The sequence below is a fragment of the Helicoverpa armigera genome, chromosome 8 (genome assembly GCF_030705265.1).
Source record: "Helicoverpa armigera isolate CAAS_96S chromosome 8, ASM3070526v1, whole genome shotgun sequence".
In the NCBI taxonomy this organism is placed as follows: Eukaryota; Metazoa; Arthropoda; class Insecta; order Lepidoptera; family Noctuidae; genus Helicoverpa; species Helicoverpa armigera.
This window is the reverse complement of record NC_087127.1, coordinates 2,000,487-2,027,731: the sequence shown is the minus strand read 5'-3', so window position 1 is coordinate 2,027,731 and position 27,245 is coordinate 2,000,487. Positions and strand designations below refer to the sequence as shown.

Sequence of the window (27,245 nt, the reverse complement as noted above, 5' to 3'; positions counted from 1 at the left end):
GTAAAAACTGGTACTCAGCTGCATCCGGTTAGACTGGAAGCCGACCTCAACATAGTTGGGAAAAAGGCTCGGAGGATGATATTCATTCATATTTCATTTCATATTTAAATGTTTTATTTACGTAATTGCAATACTCAACGCCTGACAAAAAAAATACATACAGTGTTAAATAGATGTTACTTATTTACACAATGCTAGGAACTAAGCAACTTTTACTTTTTAGTAGGTACCTAATTGATGGTTAATATTGGATTCATTTATACAATTTCAAGTACCAGTCTTACCAAATGGTATTGGGTTGCCCGGGGATCAGGGTTGAGGTCAGATAGGCAGTCACTCGTTGTAAAACCTGTGGTACTCAGCTGCATTCAGTTAGCCGTTGCTTGCGGAACGAGTAATAATGGCGTCCACGGCCGATTTCGGCCACGGCGGCTGTTCTCATTTAAGAAGATCAGCCAGCTGCGCAGGACATATTATAGTGCACGAGCATTTGCGCAGACACAGGTGCACTCCCTATTCCTTCACTCTCATAACCCGATGGGACGGCAATCCGACACGACCGGAAAGAGATCAGGCGCAGGACCGACATTAACGTGCTCTCCGATGCACGGGTGAATCAATCACCAACTTCCAGACTACGGGCTGCTTTGTGAAAGCTTAAGAAAACCCACAAAGCGATTTCGGCCCAACCCTGGAATCGAACCCGAGACCTCGAGCACAGCAGCCGCGCTTGCGATCACTAGACCAACGAGGCAGTCAAAGATAACGATAGTCAGGAACGAGTATAAGTCACATAAAATAGTCCATATCTCTTACCAACGTAAACTTATCATCTGCGGCCGCTCCCAATATTCGATCCATCCCTTGTTTTGCTAACTAGAGATAGGAAGTTACTGATGTCAACATTCTATCTCTAGATAACAAATCAACAGATAGATAGGATATGGGGAACAGTTGTTCCACTCTGGATCACCTTTCCGGCGCAACGCTACAGTGATGTTAAACTATTCATTTAAGTATGTATTTAACCTATAATGTCGAGTTTTTATTAATAGAAATATTTGAACTACATAATTAAAATTTAGTACTTTTCTTGCCATCTACAAACAACAGTATGAACTTGTCCGTGCTTTAGTTTGCACGAAGGAACATAGATGTTGCTAGCGGGCAAGCACTATCAGTATGAATGTATAATACGAGTACTTTTCTATCTGCCGAATACTGAGATTGCTCAAACATCAATCTATATCTGTCATATTTAAAGTGAATTTCTTTGACGGATATACTTTTAAGTAGGACTTAACCTAAAGTTAAGTAACGTTCGAGTATTTCGATGTGAGTCACCCGATGACAATTTTTCAGCTGACTGAAAGAGCTGTTACATTTTGTTGATTCATGTTATCATCGTCTGTCTAGCCTTGTTGGGGTCGGCTTCCAGTCTAACCGGAAGCAGCTGAATACCAGAGTTTTACAAAATGATGTTTAAACCAACATAAACGTTTAGGTATATTTTGACATCCTGTAGTATTTATAAATAAATTGAAATCTTGTTTATTGCAGTGTTTCTTTTATTTTTTATTTTATATTGTAATTTCCTAAAAATACAACTTTGTTATTTTTCATTTGCTGTTCTGTAGTAGTCAGAAATGAGATACGATACTCTCTGTGCTTGCGTAGGTACATAACAGGTACGTTTTGGAAGCGCGCACGTGCCGCAGCTACACAAGTTTGTATGTATTCATATGAAATTTTCGCCATCAGATGTTGCCCGATTTCACGCAGTCGCAATCGGCAGCTCGCTTCCAGAACGTACCTTTATCTGCATCATATTGTTGCCACGCAGCAATCTTAATGACTCAATGCAGGTGTTATCAATAAAACTTACAACTGACTTAGGCAAAAGTACACAAAATTCATGATTCATTCATCACTTGGAATGCAAAAACTGTAACTCATTTACAGTTCACATTCTCTGATTTCCAGGTATTTTTTCTGTTGTTGTTGTAAATTTTGTTGTTCATTTTCAATATTGTTTGAGTTTCATGTATTTTGCTGACTGACCTTTGATTTTGTATGCCTATCGGCGGGACATGGTCTGTACATAAATCTGTAAAAACACTTGTAATCACCCCTGTTTCACAAAATGAATAAATGAATTGAATTAAATTGATTTAGCAAGTTTTTCAAACAACATTTTTTATTTCTTCAGGTAAATCTTAGGTATCACATTTTATTGCAACGCACAATTCAACATGTATGTAACTGAATATGTATTTATAAGAAAACTTTGACCCAATTCCCAATACCTTTTCTACCTCTATGTGATGACACAATATCCACGAACACTATAATTTATGCAAATAAAAAAACAGTAGGTACTAATTAGCATTCTCTCTGGTCATCTAAAACCGAATTCCAAAATAAAATATATGCAAGTTGTGGTTTTATTTTAAATCGTTTTTTTCAAGCGAACATACCTATTGACCTATCTATATAGACTGGGTAATATTAATATTCGTGATGTGGACATGGAAGCATGTGTCAACTTGAAACTCTTTAAAATTTTAATTAGGTATGTTGGTTATTAAGTTATTGGTTAATATTAAAGGACTAAATTATCTATCAAGTAAATATTATAATAAAACAAATTACGGGTACCGCGTTCTAATGTAAAATGGTTCGTCTCAAAGTGCATCACTTGTGGAGAATAATTGAGAATAAGTGCTTTCTAAATTACTTCTGCCCCTGAAAAAGCTACGAACTAGCCCAGTGTTAAAAGCGATGGTGCTTTTGTGTGGTGTCTTCAAGCATCTGGCAACGGGTTTGATTTTACGTCACGCAAATATCAATGTAGCTTTTTTAAGTTGTAATATGCTTTCTATATCTTATCTCACTTTGCCTAACTGCTTACCATATAATATTTTCCTTTCCGTCTCAATCCATCCGGAGGCAGTCTGGATGAGATCGTTCTTACCAATAAACTGCCCATTATGTCACCTACTTAATGTATCTCATAAAGTACATAATTATATCCACCTATCTACATCTACCTTAGACACCAATGACTGAGTAAAGGTGACGGAAAATAACTAGACGGACATTATTAGTCTGAAATCACCTAACTGCTGTATGGTATACTTATAGGTGGATATGTAGATAATACATATGTATGTACACTCAAAAAACATGACCCTCGTTCTTATGCGGTCAGGAAAAAATATTAAGATATTGTCTGTACCTACGTTTAAAAAAACCTATTGTGTGGGGTCCCGTGCAATTCTACTGATTGGTGACTCAACGTACGTTTTCGTGTATCGCTGTCGACTCCTTGACGTGAAGAAAGGTCGTGTTAAAGCTACCACTAGCTGTATAACGCGGTTTCACCCGCGTCCTTAGGAATTAACTTTTCTTTGTATTTTATCTTATCCTGGTACGTGGTAAGCAGTTGTATCGATGCAAAGAAACTATCGAATCTTTCCTCTTTATTCATTTCTTAGTATAGTTATAGATACGGATTGCATACCATGACTAGTACTAGTAGTCTTGGACTTTGAGGTTTGTTTTTGTCATTGATTTCGGAAACTTTGTCCGTATTAAATTAAGTAATTAATTGTGGTCTTACTGCGGTTTCACACCAGATCAGAGTTCTGTTATCAAGAGGAAAATTCATTAATTTCAGTTCTTAGTAAGGCACGGTAATACGAGTTACAGTAAACACTTGAAAATTGCCGGTGCAAATGATGCCATCAGGCACCGAGCGACCGATTTTTCTCCGCTATTCTGACTAGATTTTAAGATTCGCAATATGAAACCGCTATAATGCTCGGGGGCTATACTTACCTACTCGCGCAATGAGTCATGTTTTCGTCTTTAAGATTTTTGTGGCAAGTCAATGTGGGTTCAAGGTAAATTCTCCACACAAAACTTTCTAAAACAAATGAGGAACGTCTGTTTAGCTTCTTTGTAGTAAGACCAATAAGGTCTTTATTGGCATGAAAGCAGCATTGCAAAGACCGGACGGCAAACACCAGACCCGCGATATACACACATTCGACACGATATATACGACACAGACCACAGGCATGTGTTCTTAGTATGCACTATACGAACCTTCAAATGTTTACAAAAAAGTTAACAAACAAAAGATGGTCTTCAGAAGTCCTTAAGGTGCATCTACACGGAACATGCGCAGATTACATGCATTTTATAAATGTGCGGATCTAGCGACTCGTGCATGTACCAAAGCAAAATTCCCACCAGCGTGATCTATTGTCATTTGCGCATGTTAACTTGCTCCAGCTATACAACCTAAGGGTGCTTCTATGCAAGTCTTCGGTGCAAGTGCTTTGGTAAATACGCGAGACGCTAGATCGGCACGTTTTAAAATGCATGTATTCGCGCATGTCGCTCAACATGCGCAAGCTACTTGTACCGTGTAACTGCAGCCTTAGTATCCGTTATTTGAACCTTCATATATTTGCAGTCCGTTATTTTATTTCAACATCGTCTGGGTATTGCCGACAAGAGTTTTTTTTTGTTTTTTTTTTCAAGAACGCGCGCTTCTCTTTCCTGTCTGTCTGATCTATGTGTGATAAATATGAATGTGTGATTCTGTCGTCTGTCAGACCTCGTCCCTCGCTCCCCGCATCTGGTGTTGCCCTTAGATCATCACAGTGGCTAACGTTGCTGACCTGTCGCCAACAAAGACCCTATTGATCTTACTACAAAGAAGTAAAACAGATGTTCGTCATGTGTTTTACAATTGTATGGAGATTTTCCTTGAACCCACACTGACTAACGTCTGTTTTACTCTTTTTTACAAAGACCAATACGATCCCTGTTGGCTACAAATCAGCACCGTCTGTGGAATCCAAACGCACTCAAATGAATACCTGCATAATTTGCAACATTATTGTGAATTAGTATTTTTACCGCTGATCAAACCGACGGTCCAAGTTCAATGCCAATATAGACGTCAGTTTTCTTAGATCAGCTGTCCTACTATGAATTTTCAAGTAATTTCAAAGAATACAGTTGTTGTCAAAAAAACCGCAATTATGCCGTCGGTGTACTTAGAACTTAGATTTACAATCCTGGTTAATGTAAGTTTCAGAGCTCCGACACACTGCAAACTTTTAGTCGGCCAATATTTTGTTGGGGCTCATAAATCAGTATGAAGATGAATGGTACGCACATTACATAAACCAGGTATTTAACCTCTAGGCTAGGTATCAGACCGAATGCAAGCATTGAATTGAAATCAAGATTTTCTTTGAAAACAATATTTTAGCTAATCATCGGGGGTCAACTGTCGGCCTACACTGCAGTCTATAGTCTGTGGAACGATTAAAAAAAATCATTTACTTACAAAAGATTAAAAAAAATTACAAAAGACAGCACCCAAAACCCCTTCACCATTTCCTATGTGATTTTGCTGGGACGAAGAAGTGCGCAACAAACTCCCCAGCAACACATGATTAGTCTATTCTATATCGTTCACGATGACGCGACTCACGTCTTCAATGAGATAATGAATTGTGCGAAATGAATATTAGTAGGTAGACTACATGTAGACTCAGACAGAGAAGAACACTCAGAGACTTGTTTATCATGGCAGATCAAATAAGTTTGGGCTTTTCCGTTTTGCAAATGATGCATAGGAAGTGATGTTATTGGGATGCATACAGATAATATGATTTAATTTTATCTACATATTTATGTATGTAGATACATTTATGTATGTAGTATTTTCTATGGGCCTTGATGTCTGATTCAAATAAATAAATAAAAAATATATTATTGTACTAGCTTTTGCCCGCGACTTCGTTCGCATGGAATAGTGACTTCCGGCATATTTTTGGTTTGACCAATAGATGGCGCTATATGTCCGGATTTTTTTTTTTTTTTTTTGAAATAAAAACTATCCCATGTCCTTTCTCAAGTTCCAAACCATGTCTGTACCAAATTTCACACAAATCGGTTCAGTAGTTTAGGCGTGACGAAAAGACAGACAGACAGACAGACAGACAGACAGAGTTACTTTCACATGTATAATATTAGTTAGAATTGAGCATGTGAATGATATCTGTGTTCGGCAGCACGCCTACGTTCGATAGTCGGTGACCGATTTTTTGTAGGTGAAAAACAGAACACACTGATAGCAATAATGCAACGCATAGGTACGTCTTACAAAAAGTTATAGGGGCGACGACAACACACTTAATGGAACCACAGCCTTAAGGCGCTGACAACGCCCAAGTTGACCTGTCTCAAATAATTTTCTACAAAAGAATAAATTAAGCATGAGCCGCTCGGGCGCGCGCGAGAGCATCGAAGAGCATGCGCGCGCATCTTTTGTAGACCGTATGTCAAGATTTTAAGGTTTATATTAAATTGTTGTCTTCAAATGCGCTCCGACGCGCTACCCGCGGTATGCGCTGGGCCTTCTCTTTCGAACGTATTTGGTTTTGGGTGCTGATAGATTTTTTTGCGACTTATGTCAGCTGACCATTTATGTACTGCTCTTCGTAGCGAGATTTTCTTGGTAAAGTGATAATGACTAATTACCAGATTCATCGTTTATCGACTACGTCAGCAAGAATCGTAATTCGTGAACGAGTCATGTTTGGGTGAGTATAGACTATAACATTTTCTCGAGCATTTCTGTGTAATGTAACATTCTAGCGAATGGTAGAATACAGGCAAAAGCTCAGAAATAGAAATAGAAATCGTTTATTTGCTGAAAATGTATGTTACAGATAATGGTGATAAATTAATTTATACCTATTGTCTCAATACATTTCGCCTTACGGCATGCAAAGAATTTGTTGACGTTGACAATTTAACTTAATTATATTAAAAACTTATAATATTACACATTTTTAAGTTAAAATTCTACCCAAACTCTAAATAAAAATAAAAATCGACAAAACTAAAATACAAAAAATTCTAAATAGAAAAAAAAAAAAAAAACTTAATGAATACAAAATAAAAAACTAAATAAGACTTACATAAAATTTCAAAAGTAAACTCTACAATAAACTCATAACTTACTATTTACAGTAACAAATTTTAATCTAATTCATCATTTAGGAAAGTCGTCTCCAAAGCATTTCCATGTAATGTAACGTTCGTGCGAATGCGCGGCGTTATGTTACGGGTAAATGCTCACAGCGAGCGAGTCTTTCGTCCCTCTCCTTCCGCGTCACCCCGCAACCGCGCATCGCTCGCACTTGGCTCGACGAAATGTTACACCAATACGCTCGACGAAATGTTATACCAATATGCTCGTTGGTTTGTAACAAACAGGCGAGCGTGCTCGACGTTTTGTTCGTAAAAGGATGATACACTCGAACATCTCATAGAGCGGCTCGTTGTTGTATTACAAGTTAATGTTGTAGTCTATACTCGTTTTCCTATCCCACTTTGACCAATAACATAAATGCCCATATTTTTCTGAAAACAACGGTTTACTTGTATGTCAAAATTGAAAACAATTTATTTGGAGGTGAACCAACGTCTACGCTTTCGTGCTCATGTTCACCATTTTTTTTAAGGGAAATCATCAAATAACCCCTCCCGCTGTGGGTTAGCAGACTCTTACTCTTACTTAGCTCTTAGTGACTAAAACCCACCATGTTCCTTCTTACATAAAGGGCTTACCGTTACGTACTCTTTCGAACAATCCCGCGACCCCGGGTGAACGGCTTACGTGATGAACGCATGCATGAATGAACATACTGAGTTTACGCTTCGTGCAATTTGTCACTGTACAATCATATCCTTTTATTGATCTTACGATACACTCATGACGAGTTCGGACTATTTGATAAATATCATACTGAGTCATTATGAGTGTGCTTTGAGGTTATGACACACACCGGTTAAACGTTGTATACATTACCTTTTTTTTTACTAAAGTTTTCGAAGACGTCTGGACTAACGCCTGGACTTCTTTATATGAACGCCGACTTACCATTACCATGGGTCCTTTTGTCATCAAATCAGGATCTTCTGGTCTGAGAGTTTCCATCCATATAAATCAAGAAAAACCTTAAAAATCAGGTATGCATCGGGTGGAAACTTCGGGTGACATTCGTATGTACAGTTACAGTTATATCTCTGCCTCGTTGGTCTAGCTGTCGCAAGCGCTGCTGCTGACCACGAGGTCTCGGGTCCGATTCCCGGCCCGGAACCTGGTCGGTGATTGATATGCCCGTCCATTGGAGAGCACGTAATGTCAGTCCTGTGAAGGATCCCTCTCCGGTCGTATCGGATTGCCGTCCTATGGGACTATGAGAGAGAAAGAATTGTGAGTGCACCAGTGTCTACGGAAATGCTCGTGCACGATAATATGTCCTGCGCAGCTGGCTGATCTCCTGATATGAGAACAGCCGCCGTGGTTGAAATCGGCCGTGGACGCCATTATAAGATGAGGTCGCTCCTTGTTAAACTCGGGTAGAGTTCCATCCAGTTATTGATAGCCGACTCCAAGGTAGTTGGGAAAAGGCTAGGCTTTTACTTAAATATATTAGAAGTTTCTCTAATTAAAATAAGTGCTAAACGGGTAGCGTTTGTGGTATCGATATGGGTAGCGTTATAAAAACATGAAGATGATTTTATACAGAATCCTTTATATCGTCATATTATAACCACTCTTTATTGAAAAAAGTGGACAACCGTATTGGTCAGTTATCTGGATTGAGGAATTTAGATTGGAAGTGACTAGATGAAAAGTAATTATAAGCAGTAGGATACAGTGCTCTAATAAGATTCAGAGTATGCATTGTATAAACATTTTGCTTTCGTGGAATTCCCAATTGTGGGAGCGCTCATATATAAATTATGATTGTAGCTGCTTGAAGAGAGTCATTCATTCTTTAGATTTTTTACCAAGCAGTCGTGTCGTAAGCAAAATTCAAAATGAGTACTTCAAAACTTATTATATTTTTTTGTGTTGCCGCATTAGTCGAGCTATGTTCGGCACAACCAATTGCCGACTCGGCAGTCGAACCAGGAACTTTAAATCATTTAATTTTCAAAAGACACTTAATCAGTCGGTGTCTTTGCCCAAGTGATGAGGTGTTTATCTCCGGGTTATGCGTGAGTTGTGAAAAGTGAGTAAAATTTATTATTTTCATAATTCAATCAAAATTAAATTATTTTGACCAATCGAGAGCTAAGCAGATAGCACAAATTGGGCTTTAGATGAGGGACTTTTATTATTATTTTTTGAAGCCGCGTTAAACTGTAGGTCCCAAGAGACATCTGTATTTTTTATAGATACGTAGCCAGAAACAATTCGAAATATTATTATGTTTGTATTATGTAATTATATAAGGATAGGAGTTGTTTAGGGAGGCACGAATCGGGCCCCCAAAGGAGATTGGGCAAGAATGTATGAAGTTTGGTCCAAATTTCCACCACGAATGAGATAATTAAATAGTCCGCTTAATTTAGAGTAACTTTTGCTAAAAAGTAAAAAAAAAAAACAATGCCAAAAAAAAGTTATAGCCAAAAAAATCTATTCTTAATTTTCGGTAGTTTTTGTATGTAATCATTATCATTTTTTATTTTATTCCACTTCCATTTCCGCACTTTATCTAAAACTAAGATGAGTAAGACACATTTGCATATAAACAGCCCATATTTTTTTGCCCAATGGATGTACTAATCACTAACCAATTGAGGCGCGAGAAGTACTTAAAATATACTCAGCGGTTCCTGGATCTAAGAAAGTTCGATGTAAGTGGTGGTGTCATCTCTCTAATAATGAACAATTCCATTTCGTCAGAAGTTACAGAAAGTACGAAAATCGAACATCACGAACAGTAATTGGAAAAATGAATAGGATGTTTTATTTGATTTTGCTAAAACTTTTTTCTGGCATTATTTTTTTTTTACTTTCATAACAAAAAATGTTCTATATTTAACTGGCTGTCTCTAGCCATATAGGTCTCGTTCGTGATGGACATTTGGACCGGAATTGCCCATTGTCCTTAAGTTTACTTTAAGGTTATAAGGGACACCTTAACTTTAGTTAAAACTAAATTCTTATCAAGCGTACCGAAAATGCTCTTAAGAGATCCCCAAATTTAGGTATTTTTTGGTGAAAATGGGCAGTCTACCTCAAGAATATTTGTGTATGCTTCCTGTCTAACCTTCCCATTTCTTAATTTACAGATTTTTAGACTTTCAATATATTCTCTTCCTTTAAATATTTTTTTGTTTTGGGGAATTATCAAATGCCCCTCTTGCTGTTGGTACAGCGAGAGCGAATGAGTTATTTTTACGTAGTTTTGAGCTGGAATTTTGAAGAAGATTATTAATTAAAAGTACCTATCGTCGTCTTAGAATGAAAACCTCGGAAATGCAATATTTTTTTATTGCATTTCTTGGAAGATAATCGTAAAAAATATCGAATACTAATCCTTATCCTGAAAATTTATTTTTCTGCACTAACGAGGTTTTCACTCTAAGGCGTCGCTATAGTTATCGGCACGGATATTGAGCTCTCGGCGGAAGAGTGGGGATCGCTTTGCGCACTGTACACATAAGGCAATAAACCAATAAATCGCTTCTGCGCAGGTGAAGGTCAGGGCTCAATATCCGTGCCGATAACTATACCTAGGTACTTGATTTCTAATATCCTTCTGTTTTTGTTTTAGATATAAAATACTCACAGATACCGACGAGTGTCCACCAACCTGCAATTAATTTCGGGCCTAAGGGTTATGGCACAGTATAGCGGCACCGCAACAGCACGGCTCCACACCAGCATTTAAGTTGTCATTCAATTTAAAGCATTAAATCGTGTATATTATAATATATTTTGTAATGTCAATATGAAAAAGCCAACGGCGAGCAGTCAGCGCGCTTGCCGCTACCACACAACTCGGCTCGCAGCCCGCGTGCTGCAAGCGAGCGGACCTCATGCGTACAGCGCGCCGACGGCATGCTCATTACGCGCCGACTCCGAGTCGGCAGCGAAACAACGTCATTACGTCGTGTTCAATCATAACTGTCTTAAAATAATATTAAGTTTGCGGTGACAGCAAGCTTACACCTCGCGGCCAGCGCGCGGGCGGCGAGCTGGCCGTAGTCTTAATTCGAGGCGTCGCCGTGCCGCAGCCGTGCTGTTGCCGTGCCGCTATAATGTGCCATGACCTTAAGTCCCTCGTACTTCTGAGTCCAGCTTCGTGCTGCAATCATCGGCTTCGTACAAACGCGACTGGGATCGGACTGGGACTGGGACTGGGACTGGGACGCGACGCTGGGCACAAACGGGCGACTGAACACTGATTCCAGTGTTTTCTATCGCTGTCTTTCATCTTACCGTCACTTTTACCATACACCACATTATACCTTCATTTATTAGTACACGAGCGCAGTCAAAACACCTACATAAATATTGTAGCTAGCAGTGCGTTGATCTGCGAAAAAAGTTGTCTCTCGCAATTGAGTGTAGATAACGTAACCCAGTACAGATGCTATATAGTGCAATAACAAGTCTTTAATAGATATTCTACTTTATCTCTGAAGTTATAAGGTTGACTTTAATAAAGAAAAATATTCCCTGGTCCTACGGTGACCATAGATATTGTAGCTAAAAGCGACATTAAGCGGCACAGAGTACATTTTTTTATAGGGTATTTAGTGGTGAGTTACACACTGGTGGATTTTGTGCTCGCTTTTTCTTATCTAAAACGCTTGGTTTGTACGGGATTTACCTATACAAATTTGACATTTAGAACCGTGCGACAGATTATTGCCACTCAGAATATGTCACGCGTAGGTATACCTACGCTCAGTTTTGCTGCGAAAGGTAAAACCGAGCGAGAAATCCGCTAGTGTGAACACTGTTACACACATACAAAGTTGTGTTACGTTGCAAATGCGTGGAAATTCCATTAAAAAAAATACATGGGTATTTAAATTATGCTTAAACAGCTCGTCTGTCTGATGTGTGCAGTAGATGACTCACTTGCCACTTCTATAGCTACTTCAATAAAGATGAATAATCTTGATACTTAGGACTTTAACACAAATACAAATGAATGTTCTGCTATAAAAAATGTTACAACTAATTCAGTAATGTAGTCGTTATAATTTCAATTTACTTTACTTTTAAACTGAGTTTACAAATACTTCAACTGTCAAGATTGTTTATTATCTTTAGTTTAAGAAGGTATTAAAAAAACTAGATATAAAGAAAGGATTTCACAATTGACAAAACAATGAGGAAAATAGAATACCTAATTATAATATTAGAGGATAGCCAAATATTTTTGCAAAAAAAAACTAATTCTGTGTGTATACATGTGTTTAGCATTTAAGAATGATTTTATAAATAGTTCAGTTTTAATATTTACATAAGTATTTAAATATGCATAAGCAAACCAAATAGATCAGTATTAATAAATATTTCAAGTTACTAGAAACTGCTACTTCTAGAATCTAATGATTAATATGTGATAATAAAACTTAATTTGCATTTTTTAAAGTATTGTGTTATTATTATTTATTTATTTATTTATTAGAAAAATACACAGTAAACTTAAGAACTAATTACAATGTCCCACAAAACTGTAAAAGCAGTTTGACTGTGGGATCAACTTATATTTATTATCTAATTAAAATACAATTTATTTTAACAAATGAAGTGCTTAGTTATATGTACTATAATATTACAAATCAATGTTTAGGGTAAATTATGCAAGAGATGTTTTTTTAACTTACTTTTAAATCTACTTTTTTTGGTTTCATTTCTTATGTCCTCAGGTAATCCGTTGAGTATGTATGGAATACGTTTCCTTAGTGTGTTAGGGACAACGAACTTACCCGAGGTCATAGCCCTCGTGGTACACTTATTGTTGACCCTTGTTAATGAGTTATACTCTCGATTGCCATGGTTGTTAATTGCAATAAGGTATTTATGTTTCTTACTAACAGGTAAAATTTTACATATTTTAAACAACTTATAGTAATCATTTTTATATTTATTTTTAGTTTTCCTATCTACAAGCAGTTTAATAAATCTAATTTGAATATCTTCTAGCTTATCAATGTATGATTTAAATGTGAGACCATAGCAATCGAGGGCATAGTCCAGAATTGATTCAACCATAGTAGTATATACCTAATAGTTGTAGGCGGCATAGACTGGAAGCCGATCCCAACATAGTTGGGAAAAAGGCTCGAAGGATGATGTTGTAGGAGGCAAAGGCTGTTTGCAGTTCCCATAAGGTATTTCTCCATGGGCCATTGATGCCTGATAATAAAGTTTAAATAAAAAAAATAATAAGCCAGACGGTCGCTCGTTCAGAACCATCAATTCCAAGCACTCTTGGACGTCAATCCTGACTGCGATTTGCTTGCGGACGATAGCAAGGCGATACCGTCGGTATATCTAGAATACTGGGATATGAGCGTCATCATCCTCATTCTCCGAGCCTTTTTCCCAACCATGTTTGGGGTCGGCTTCCAGTCTAACCCGATTCAGCTGGGTAAATACCAGTGCTTTACAAGAAGCGACTGCCTCTTCAACCCAGTTACCCGGGCAACCCAATACCCCTTGGTTAGACTGGCGTCAGACTTACTGGCTTCTGACTACCCGTAACGACTGCCAAGGGTGTTCAATGACAGCCGGGACCTACAGTTTAACGTGCCATCCGAAACACAGTCGTTGGTGTCTAAGATATAGGTACTTAGAAAGTACATACAAACTTAGAAAAGTTGCATTGGTACTCGCCTGACCTGGAATCGAACCCGCGCCCTCACACTTGAGAGGTTGGTTCTTTACCCACTAGGCCACCACGACTTCACTACTGGGATATGAGCGTGTGAATGATATATTTTTTCAACAAATGTAACCGGCATTTCGCCATTTTTGTTGACAAGAAATAAATACAATCATCATCATATAGACATGATCATCATCATGTGACGCAACAAACGATATGAAATAGATAGATTATACCTATAAATTGCCAAACACAGAAGCTGGAAAATATTTAGGTTTATATTGTTTAGTTATTAGGGAAAATTTAATTGTTAACTATCACCTAATAACTAAGCTGCTTATTGTATTCTTGTGACATTAAATCATTTGAATTAAATTAAACAGTATTAATAAACGGCTTATGTTTAACTGATCACCAGATATAGTAACAAACAGCAGACAAAAATAGTAAATGATCACCAAAATGAAACTCGCATTTTAATGTAAAACTATCACCAAAGTTTTAACACTTTGCTATCCTATTTAAGTGAAATTACTCCAAAATAAATCATGCGTAAGCCAAAAATAGTAAATGATCACCAAAATTAAACCACCATTTTAAAGTAAGATTATAACCAAAGTTTTTAAATTTTGCTATCCTATTTAAGCAAAATGAGTCCAAAAAAAATCATTGTTATCCCAAAAGTAGTAAATGATCACCAAAAGTAGTAAAAGATCATCAAAAAAGTTTTTACATCTTGCTATCCTGTTTAAGTAAACTGACTCCAAAAAAATAAGTTCGGCCTGATAAAATAAATGTAATAACATTATGGGGACCCTTTTCCTGCACTAGCCTGGAAAATTGTCTATTGCATGCCTCTAAACAGTGCGATAAGAGTGTATTGAGAAACACATTCTTCTTCTTCTTTCTCCTGCCCTGTTCCCAATTTTACTTGGCGTCGGCGCAATATGTCATTTTCTTCCATTTTCCCCTGTCACTCGTCATACTGACACTCACGCATGCATTGCAAGCCGGACACATAACTTAATATGACATCATAATACTTTATTTGGTAATAAGCCTACATTTTATGGCAATCACAGTGACTTATTTAGGCAAAAATAATACATTAATTTGGTCGTCAAAAGTTGGTGATCATTTACTAAATTTGGTGGTCGAATACAATTTAAAGTGAAGTCGTGACTAAAATAGCTGGTACTATTACATTTTTAGACTTTATTTTTCTGGTGTTCAGTAGATATTTCTGGTTACAAAACTTAGGGTATCAAAGCATTTTATGGTGGTCATTATATTTGTTCCCTTAATAAACTAAGTTTACTACTCAATTACTATAGTGTTTCATTTATTCCGTGGTATCCTTTTACTATTAAATATTGAAAATATAAATACTGTTACAGCCTTTTTATCGTCCCATTGCTGGGCTAAGGCCTCCTCTCATACGGAGAAGGATTGAGCATTAATCACCACGCTTGCTCAATGCGGGTTGATGATTTCAGACTATATGGTCCAGGTTTCCTCAAGATGTTTTCCTTCACCTTCTTATCAGCCATTGATGTCCAAGATATACTTAGAAGTTGCATTGGTACTTGCCTGAACTGGAATCGAACCCACACCCTCATACTCGAGAGATTGGTTCTTTACCCACTAGGCCACCTCGACTTTTAAATATAAATAAAAATATAAAAAAGAAAATATAAATGACGAATAACAAAAAGCCCCTATGAAGGAGCTTGAGCATTTTGCTCAGACGCGCTTGCTCGTATAAATCTGTAAGGCGCAGTTTCACTGGGATTCATTCCTAAATATGTGGTGTGGACTGCGTTTTAATTGAAAGGGAACGTACATATATTATGAAGGACTAGTAAGGAATGGATGAGTAAATTAAGGATCGGTTCATATCTAACGGAATATGCGTCGCGTTTTATCGGTCGCATAACGCCAGAACTGACAAATAAGTATAGGTAAAACATTCAATCATTCACACCTAACCGATGATGCGTTAGTGCGTCGATCATACATTTATGATACGCTAGTCGCATTTTCTGTCAGATATGAACCGACCCTAAGAGTGAACGACGACCGAATGAAAAGACTGGAAGACAAGACGGAAGAAGTCGGATTGAGATTGCGATCAGTCGAAGATATTTTCTAACTATTTTATTGTGCTACTTCCTAAGAGGACTAAATAAACTAATTTCCACCACGATCGGAGTATCGTTTTATCATAAAATTTCCCCCATATAAAACTACATAGGAATTATAATCATTCCAGAAAAGCACTTACTTCTCAGCCCCGGCAAGCAGCTAGTGTGTAATAAGGTGATTCTAAAACTTAAACAGGAAAAGTGAGGAAAAAACTGACCACCACAAATTATTCTAACAAATGGAACTCATTCAAAACATGTTCAACGCAAATACTTTTGAGACTATTCAAATTACTAATACAACTACAATCTGTCTAGCAGGTTCTATTGACATTTGATAATAATACAATAGTCTCTACAAGAAAACTGTCCGTAACGGTCGTGTGAAACTACCTTTTGTTATCCTTGTACTAAAATGTGGTATAGTGATGTTACCTTATCACTGTTTGTGTTAAGTCACCTCTTCATTACGAGTTATTGCGGTATACCAGTGCTGCAAATGTTTCGGAGTAACAAATACAATTTGAAAAGACCTAACGAAGTAAAGCCCTATTATTGGCATGATTACGAAATCAGTAGCTCTGAAGAGGATTACAGTTATTTTGAATACGATGATATCGATGACAAAATATTACAATATGCCAACATTCATACACGGCATCCTCAGTTTCTCAGTCCCAAACTATACGGTTAGTTCACAACACAGCTTGAAAGACTTTAGGCAAGCCCAGCTCAGAACCTGCCTACATATCTATTTAGTTGACTTAAAAGGGTAGCAAAGAATTAAAGTACATACTTTTATTTATTTATATAGATATTATATATTTTGGGCTGATTTTTTTGTTGTTTGTGTGAAATTGGTAGCACAGGCTATCACGGACCGAGATCACAGAGCACCACCACTAGTTCTCCGTAATCCGTATGAAATGATCAACTCAATGTGATAATATCTAGCAAATAAAGACAATGAATGCAATTTTACAGATCGTTCGAAGGGTTTATGTCCAAACAACAGAACATGTGCCAGAAAGTGCTGTTACCACTCACTGGGGTTCAACCAGACAACAAACAGATGCACTCGTTTAAGGACGCAAGACGAGTTTAACCCTCCAGTGTGGCAAGGGTATAAACTGATGAAAGGTATCAACGCAGGAAATGAACTCTATTTTTTGTATGGCTATGTAAACTGTGGATCAGAGGAACCGGTTATACCGAATACAGGCGTACGGTTACAGTCGGTAAGTTTTTAATGCTTTCACACTGGCGTATTTGTCGCGCGTTATAAAGCCAAGCTTGTACGCATGACACTTTCCGCTTGCTCAGTTTTGGGCTGCCTTCAAACCAAGTTGTCCAGTGTCATCAAATTCCATCTTAATATAGTTTTAGTAGGTGTGTGTTATATTAAAAAAATATACTCACATACGTATGACAGACTTATAAATTTTCGCATTTAGGTTGTAGGCATGATTATGTAGAATTGATAGGATTAGAAAAAAAGTGTGCCACTTGTTATTTCTGTGATTAACTTTAATTTTAACTTAACTTTACTTAATTTTAACACCTTATGTAACAATACCTATAGTTTGTAAACATATAGCCGTGTTTAAAAAAATAAATTATCTATTATCCAATATGGCGTTATTGGACATAACGCCATATTGAAAAGAGTTAAGATAACATAAACGCTTTACTTCATCAAACTAAATGTCTGAATTGTTTTTTAGTTTTTATTGCTTGATAAAAGCGTGTTTTATATTTTTTTGGTTAAAACTTTCAAAGGCGTATCTCATATTTACAGTTTAATCAATTATTTTTTCAGGATGGCACCATAATGGTAGAGACGACTTCAGCTATGGGCCCCGAGCTGGTCTTCAAAGTAAACGAGTATTGTTTGGACTTGTTCATTACAGAAGATAATGAAATCCAATTAAATGCCTTGGTTTGTCATCTGAGGACTCGCAGAGAAAGGAGGCATTTTTATATAATCACTAGCTGTTGCCCGCAACTTCGTCTGCGTGGGCAATATAGAATAGTCAAAATACTACTTATCCCGTAGGTGCATTCTTTCACGTGACAGTATAATTAGGATTACCACTTAGCAGTCGCATAAATTCATTGATCAAGGTTGTGTTGTGGATGTGACCATTTATCTAAACAAAAGAAGTAAAGTTTGTGACGTTGTGAATATCTCTGGATCTAGTCAGCCAATTTGGAAAATTATTACGTATGGTGCGTAAGTAGTTTTCACAGGAAACAGTTATAATCTACATATGTCTATATGCTTTGAGTCTGACAAAGCTGTCATTTGTACATTTTCTGCAGCTGCTGCGACTAATCAGAAGCCAGAAAGTCTGTCAGTCTTACCATGGATGTCGGCTTGTGTAGTTGACTGGATTGAAGATAGGTAGATAGGTTGGTAGGCTCCAAGCAAAATATTGGTACCTACTCAAACAGATTCGGTGACTGGAAGCCAACACCAACATAGTTGGGGAATAGCTGGATGGATGATAAAATGAGTCATCATCATCAGCAGGCGCATAGGGTAGGATAGTTTCACTACTGGGGAGAAACACTTGTATGACGGGGATTTTCTGTGCACTTACTCACTATGGTAAGGCTGACCCCACATTAGGCGTGCGCGATCCTCGGGCGTGTGAGTAGCGCGGGCGTCGCGAGCGCGCTGCGTGAACGTCGCGTTTTGCTGCCCTGCGGCATGTGTGAAGAGTGCAAGCGACGCGCTCGCGGCGAGCACGCGGCGCTCGAGTTGCGTTCTTACCCCTTCGCCCGCTATCCCCGCCGCCCGCTAAACGCCTTAGCAGTTAAACGTCAAGTCGAGCGCGCTGCAAATGCCGCAGGGCAGCAAAACGCGACGCTCACGCAGCGTGCCCGCGACGCACGCGCTACTCACACGCCCGAGGATCGCGCACGCCTAATGTGGGGGAGGCCTAAGCCGGGACTCCACCGAAATGTTTGCATTAGTTCACGAATAGGCAAAATGTACGTATCTGTGAGAGTCCACTTCATGTGTTCGTACTTGAAACCTGCAGTTTTGCCAAGATTTTCAAAATATACGCTTGCAATTTGTCATTTATTGGTGGAGCCAGCAAATCGAAAGAAACAGAAGTGTTGTATATTGTGCGTTACTACCGCACACCGGGAAAATTTCGCTCTTGCGGAGGACGTTTATATACCATATTTTGTGTCACACAGGACGACAGTAAGTATCCACCGAAACACTTTCAAAGATCTGATGAACGAACAAATCAGACCTGACTTGGTCACCTGGGGCCAATCAGAGCTCTATGAAGCGATCATATGCTTTGGCTCCTACTGTTATTGTGGTTTCTGAAAATTTATTTACCTCATTCAACGATGAATGTAATTCTGATGGTACTATTAAGAACACTTGCTTAGTGCAGAAGCTGACGTTGGCAGGTCGACTCTTTTGACTTCTCGAATACCATTTACCATTTACCAGGTTACCATTGGTTTTTGTGCAATGCACACCTGCAAAGCATGCTGGATTAGGATAGGATACAGGTGGATAGGATTTGCAACAGAAAACAATTCTGTCTTTGTGATTGAATGACATCAAACGTAGTTTTATATAAAAGGTGTTTTTTTAGACTTGGCTCGGGTCTTACTGAGACTGTTCGTAATCGTGACCAGTGTATTTGCGATCAGAAGTTGAAAGTAAGCATGTCTCTGGTATGCGACGCGCAATTTGTACGTTTTCAGACGCATAAAGCATTTTACGTGTGTATGGTATTAAATCGAGAAAGCTCCCATTTCTTATCTGCACTTTGTATCTGGGCTTGTTCTTAAAGCTACAGAATCCTACATTACCTACCTACCTCACGCTTAGCAGCGCTTGCGAGAGACAGATCCTCCTTTCTTCTAGGATTAAGTTTACATATTTTGCATCAGAAAAAAATAATGAAGGTCTACTTAATACTACTCACTCAAAGTAATTTGTTTTAAGGCCACCACATTAGTGGAAGATAAGCTAAACTATGTTTATGAAAAAATCCTGATATAAACTCCATCTGTAACTTTAAATGATAATTAATTGTTATACTAAAGTCATCATTTTTGACATAATGTTCAAAAAATAATTTAGATGGCACCGTTTTAAATTTGGCTGAGAACTATTATTTTCCTTTCATCAAGGTAATAATTATAATTGGATTTTGATGTGGCACGGCAAACTGACAAACACTATTGAAATGTCTATCGAAAAATTACACTACGTGTTAAAATATGGTGAATTACGGAAAATACACAACTCCATCTGTTGAAATAATAATCCTCTATAAAGAATGTATGGTAATTTATTGTCATTTACTACCTCGCTCCTTTGACAAATTTTATGTATTTTATTTAACACAGATTACCACAGATGGAGCTACTTTAACCTTGGCTAAACACAATTTTCATATTTTTTTTCTTCCGAAGTTACTTATGAAGGTGTGATTTTCTGTGTAAAGGTTAATAATAGGCCGATCAACTAATATAAGTACAACATTCAAATGTACAGTTTTGACAAACAGATTGCGTGTCGTAATATTTTACATCTTGAATTCACAAAATTAATCATATCTTTTGATAGAGTGAATCGATTTCGATGAAACAAAAACTAAGTAATACCCCAAGTTACGTAGAATTTTTGTATATAAGCATTGTCTGCATTGAATTCGTAGATTTTACGTGAATCCCGAACAAACAAACAGATAAACAGACAAACAGACAAACAGACAAAAATGACAAAAATGATGGAAATGGGTTCTGTTAGTTATCCTTTAACATGCTGGCTATTTTTTTTTGCAAATTTCTTCAATGTACAAAAATTACTTTTCTACAGATTTATTATATGTATAGATAACATGTAACTACACACAACTTTACTTTAAAATAAAACTTTTGTTGATAGGAATTTCCTCTTTATAAATAGACTGCATTTTAGAACTAGTTTGTAGACTAACTGGTTTATTGAAACAAGTTTTTTCAACTTTTCTATCGTCTAACAATAAAATAAACTCAAAAAGGTTAATTCGAAGGTCATCTGCCGAGCATTTTTCCACCATGTTGAGGTCGGATTCCAGTCTAAACGTAGGCATCTAAGTACCTAGACTTTTCATGGAGCATGAAAACCTGCCTGTCTGATCTCCTCAACTCAATTACCAGAGCAACGTAATCCATTAAGGACTGGTTGTAGACTTTCTCAATGTTATGTCATCATCTTCCAAGCCTTTTTCCCTAATAAATGTCGGCTTCCAGTCTAACATGACATGCAGCTGACATGAACTCCTCAACCTTGTTACCCGGGCATCCCAATACCCCTTGATACTAGTGTCAGTCTCACTGGCTTCTGACTACCCGTAACGACTGCCAGGTCCTAGGTACAGTTTGACGTGCCCTCCGAAAAACAATCATTGCTATCCAAGATACCTATACTAAGAAAGTACGTACAAACTTAGAAAAGTTGCTGTGGTACCTACTTGCCTGACCTGGTATCGAACCCACGCACTCGTACTTGTCAGATTGGTTCTTTACCCACTAGGCCACTTCTTAGACTTCAATTATATTTTCTAATTTCTACTTTTTCAGGTTTGGTGATCAGCTGTGTCTTCATGGTATTGAATGTGATCGTGTATGGATTGTTACCGGAGCTAAGACCCCGCCACAAGTTGCTAATCATAGCTTACCTGATCAGTTTCCTACTATGTGCCATAGTAAAATTCGTTGAGATCATTTTTATAATGAGGGAGAAAGCCAATCGGAATATGTGCCTTTACTTCAGTAAGTATATTAGGATACTAGCCTACGGGAACTACAGCCCTTACCTGGATAAAGTATAGCCTATGTTACTCGGAAAGAGTGTAGCTTTCCAACAGTGAATGAATTTTAAAGTCGGTCCGGTAGTTTCTGTATTTTTTTTTTCCTGTTTATAGTATTAGTACAGATTAGAGTTTTACAACGTTGATACTTAATCCATACCGTACTAATTCCCTTTTTGTAGGGACTCTGTTCTGTTCTCTGTTAAATCCCACCTGGCTAAAATAATTTTATTCGAATGGGATTTAATATTTCAGATTACATCTAGTCTTTCTACGTTGTGGGTCACACCCATCGAGCTTAGAATTATAGTCACACCACTCAAGATTCTTTTGTCTGACAGATTTTTTAATCTTTTTTACAAAAAGAAGGACTGTTTACAAGAGTAAAGTTGCATCATTACTTTTTCTTCTGAAATAAGCAACTGTAATAGACATGTAGATTTTGAATTTTAAGGTCATCTTTTTGTAAGTTAATGCAAATTCTCTATATCTAATTCTTCTTACTCTGAGGTTTCTTTTTTCAGCGTTCCTGTACTATTTCTTCTTTCTATTGAGTTTCTTCTGGCGAAACATTATGTGTTACGATATGTGGTGGACTATCAGGTTAGTAATAATATAATTAACGAAGGTACCTACGACGGTTTAAAAAAATTCATGAGTAGATTCATTGTTTAGGAATGAAGGAAATAGGTAACAGCTATTTTTAACCAACTTAAAAAAGAAGTTTTATTTTGTACCTATCGTGCGCGATTATGTCACGTTTCGCTAAACCGATTGAGATGCGGTTTTCAGCGTAGTATTTTTGGACATAGAAGAAGGTGTAGGTATAATATAGAAGTCGGTTTCATTTTGTTTGTTAAATGTTTTTTCCTACGATTCCGCAGTAGCAGCAGGCCCATGTCAGGACATGGCTTACAATCCCGCATTCGCTTGTTTCTCTACTTCGTGTACGGGATTGGTATGCCGGCATCACTGACTGTCTTGCTTGCTTCGCTCGAGTTCTCCGAGTTCAAGAAAGACAACGAACTGATGCCAAACATACAAAATGAAGGATGCAATGCTTTACGTGGTATGCATTGTATTTGTTGCTCTTTTTTCTATTATGTAGGTACTTAAAAGTCAAACGGAACGGGTAGTCAGAAGCCTGTCTAACCAAGGGGTATTGAGTTGCCTTGGAAACTGATTTGAGGTGGTCAGACAAGCAGACGCTCCTTGTAAAGCACTGGTACTCAGCTGCATCCAGTTAGTCTGGGAGCCGACCCCAACATAGTTGGGAAAAAGACTCGGAAGATGATGACTTACTTAGCCCAAGACCGGGATGGTTGGAGGTCGATGAGGGCCTAAGTTGATGATGATGACGATTATTTACTGTTTTAGGCGGTTTTGACAGCGTCCTTTTTTGCCAAATGTAGCCTAAAGACGCCATAATCCTAAAAGCTTACCATACTCACTTCACTTACTCCGTCAATTCTGTATTACAATATTTCCCTGCGAAAATGACTCTTTGTAATATTAAAATGTTTTATGTCCAGGTTACAGCAAAGCAATTTATCAGTACGGGCCCGTGTGCTTTTTATTAGTTATAAATTTGATAATATTTGGACTAACAATCCGAAAGATTCACAAAATTAAAAAGCAGACCAGCGTAGTACTTCAAGCTGAAGATAGTAATACCCATGTTAATAAGGAAGAGCAATGGTAGGTGTTAAATGTTATGTTATATTACAGCCTTTTTATCGTCCCACTGCTAGGCACAGGCCTGCTCTCACACGGAGAAGGATTGAGCATTAATCATCACGCTCGCTTAATGCGGGTTGGTGATTTCAGACTTTATAGTCCAGGTTTCCTCAAGATGTTTTCCTTCACCTTTTTATCAGCCATTGGTGTCTAAGATAGGCTTAGAAAGTACATACAAACTTAGAAAAGTTGCATTGGTACTTTCCTGACCTGGAATCGAAACCACGCCCTCATACTCGAGAGGTTGGTTCTTTACCCACTAGGCTACCACGACTAATGGCAGGTGTTACAAATGTTAAAATTAAAATTTTATATAGGGTGACTGGTAATTAGAGACCGATACTTGAACACGTGATTTTACCCATGATTACAACAACTTTCTCAAAGAAACTTTATTTTTAATTCTCATTATTTTTTCACAAGATTATTAAATCAGCTATTTCAAACTTTGCTTGTTTGTTATAGGTACTATAATATTGTGATTAAATATGAACTCTCATAACTAATGCAAATAGAAAAAAGTTTTCTTTGTAAAATAGTTTCCTCCACCTTACCAGTCAACTTACTATTTTTAACTCAATAACTTTGCATAGCCTGATAAGTTACTTATAAATTATTCTTTTGTTTCAGGGTCCATATCTATGTGAAGATATTCGTTGTAATGTTACTTGCAGAGATGAATTTCACCCTTGATTTCATGTCAAAGCTTTTTCCTTATTATGAACTGTTTAGCTACTACAGTGACCTTCACTATCTGACCTTCCCTTTTATTCTCTACTTGAATTTTAAGTGTCAAGGGCATTCATGGAGAAATTTAATTAAAAGGTTTGTATTTTTGTATCTCTTTTTAAACTACTTAGGGTGCATCTACACGGTGCAAGTAGCTTGTGCATGTTAAGGAACATGCGCAGGTTACATATATTTTAAAAACGTGCAGGTTCAGCGCGTGCTCTTGTCACTTGTCACTTGCGCATGGTAGCTTGCTCCAGCTACATGCACCGTGTAGACGCACCCTTATAATGTTGTAAAAGGTGATCGGTCACTCTGACTACCTAATTTCGCACGACTTTTTGGTTTGAATGCATCTTTAGCCGCAAGAAAAAATAGTGTTACCGCAATGATCATCATTTATAAAACGCGCAGCCGCGCAAAACTGCAGCGCTATAGTCACTTTTTTTTCTAAGAATTAACTTTATATGTACAGTCTTAATCAATTCAGCTGCTTTATTATTTTTAATTAAAGGTTTATCAAGTAATATAGGTACCTAAAGAGTTAATAAATGTTTTCTTCTTGCGTACAGATATATATTAAAATGGCCGACATCAGAAAACACGGTGAGCACGACAGTACGAAGCCAGGAGAGCTCGCAAAAAGTCGACTATTGTCGGAACAATTCAGAAGTTGGGAGTCAGACGAACTCACGCGCACCCATGAGCAATATAGAGATTATAAAGTGCTAACTTCGCATCTAGAGTCTAATTGGTCTGGTATTACAGGGGCTTGATTCTGCTAAGTGTTACTTAAGCGACATTACGATTGATATTCAATTAAGATTCACTTACCATTGAAGCGTATGTGGCATTGGGCTATTTTTTTTTTATAAACGTAGTATCCTTTTCTGTGATTCAGTAATGAGTCATATTGTCTGCAAATGTTTTACAACCCTATAGACCAAATGTCAGAAGAACGGCAAGTCATTGAAATACGATTCTTATATTAGTCTTAAATTAGTAGCAGAATGTCCGCTAAGGTTAAAATATGTATTGAGTTATCCTGTTAATTTAATTAAGTTATGAACTTAGCAGAATCAAGCTACTGATCTGTCGATACCAAGCGTCATTAGAACCTCGTTACCCACCGCCTACCCTGATAAAAAGTAGCCTGTAGCCTTCCTGCATAAACGGGCTACTACACAGAAATACTATTTTCAAATCAAGCCAGTAGTTTCTGAGATTAGTGAACAAAATCTCTTCAGCCTTTTAGCATAAGTATAGTGTAAAAGTTGGTAGATATATTTTGTTAAATTGCTAATTTCAAAAATAGGAGGATAGATAGTAGATACAGGACTTCTATATACAACGTATTACGAAACGTCTTTGTAATAAAAACGTAAACGTGTTTGTATTAAAAAATAATAATAATATTATCATAGCCAAAAATATCGGCAACACGTTCAAAATGTCATATCATTCAAATATGAAAAAGGTAGATTATTGCACAGTCACTTTTACAGTTTTTTGTTACCAATTTTTTTGTTTTTATTTCGTGATAATAAACTATTTAAAATAAGGACTGTTTACACGGAACAATTTTTTATATAAAAGATAAAACAAATTGTTGTACTTGTTATGAGGTTACTATTGAAATGATGTTTCTTTATACATCCCCATCATAGAGCTTTTGATTAATAATAAGTTATTCACTATTATACTGACGCAACACAAGACGACAAAATTATTATTTGTCTAGGTTTAAAGTATTAATTTTGAGATATTTAAATAAATTACTAGTCTTTTATATTTTTTAGTGTGTAATATTAAATAGCTTTAAAACTTCAACAGCGTGAGTTTTATTAAACGGTTTTATTTAGCTCACCCCGTTTGTTTTATTATTTATTCATTCTTTCTTGGGTCAAATTTAGTAATTCAAATTTCACCCTCTTCCTGTCAACCGATTAATCTGAAATTTTGTATACACCTTTAATTCCGATGACAATACAATATAGTAATATCAATAACATTGTATATCCAATATGGCCGCCGGCACAAAATGGCGCATAACGTAGATTTTATCAATCCCATCAATATGGGTATCAAATGAAAGGGCTCAACAAGCAGAATACAATATACTATAAAAAATTGAAATCCAAGATGGCGGCCGCTACAAAATGGCGGATAACGTAGGTTTTATCAATCCCATCAATATGGGTATCAAATGAAAGTTCTCAACCAGTAGAATACAATGTACTATATAAAATTAAAATCCAAGATGGCGGCCTCTAAAAAATGGCAGATAACTTAGGTTTTATAAATCCCATCAACATGGGTATCAAATGAAAGGTCTCAACAAGTAGAATACAATTTACTATGCAAAATTGAAATCTAAGATGGCGGATAACGTAGGTTTTATCAATCCCATCAATATAGGTATCAAATGAAAGTTCTCAACCAGTAGAATACAATGTACTATATAAAATTAAAATCCAAGATGGCGGCCTCTACAAAATGGCGGATAACTTAGGTTTTATAAATCCCATCAACATGGGTATCAAATGAAGGGTCTCAACAAGTAGAATACAATTTACTATGCAAAATTGAAATCTAAGATGGCCGCCGCTACCAAATGGCTGATAACAATTTTTTATCAATTCCACCAATATGGGTATCAAATGAAAGGGCTTCACAACTAGAAAACTGTCAGTAACTCCAGCGGGGCCCAACAGGGCCAAGGCTTGCCTGGGCTGCGAGATTGTTCGAAAGAGTTACCGCGGCCCTGGTACATAAAGGCCTACGACGGAACAAAACGATTTTTAGTCAAGAGTCTGGCACTCCCTCACCGCTGCTGACCCACAGCAGGAGAGGTCATGTGATGATTTTTGGGGTCGTTAAAAAAAAAAGTATCTGGAAGGGCTATGTATTGAGGAATTAGATTGTAATAACTTGTCAGGTAAGAGACCGTGTAATAATGATGCACTAAATGAATTAGATAGAATGAGGAATATTCGGTAGGCATTTTCATTTGATACTAAAAACTAGAAAATAAAAAATCGGTAAAAAAACTTTTA

At 37.2% G+C, this 27,245-nt stretch overlaps 1 long non-coding RNA gene and 1 other non-coding gene across 2 annotated transcripts; both read left to right on the top strand.

Moving 5' to 3' along the window:
• The first annotated feature begins 16,252 nt into the window (after nucleotides 1–16,252).
• Nucleotides 16,253–17,868, top strand: LOC135117261 (uncharacterized). The gene is made up of 3 exons (XR_010276751.1): nucleotides 16,253–16,575; nucleotides 16,871–17,124; nucleotides 17,706–17,868. It is a non-coding gene; the product is annotated as an uncharacterized LOC135117261 (long non-coding RNA).
• Nucleotides 17,869–22,580: 4,712 nt separating this feature from the next.
• LOC110383675 (uncharacterized) lies at nucleotides 22,581–25,321 on the top strand. Its single transcript, XR_010276741.1, has 4 exons — nucleotides 22,581–22,792; nucleotides 23,256–23,421; nucleotides 24,091–24,285; nucleotides 24,762–25,321. It is a non-coding gene; the product is annotated as an uncharacterized LOC110383675 (transcript).
• The last annotated feature ends 1,924 nt before the right edge of the window (nucleotides 25,322–27,245 follow it).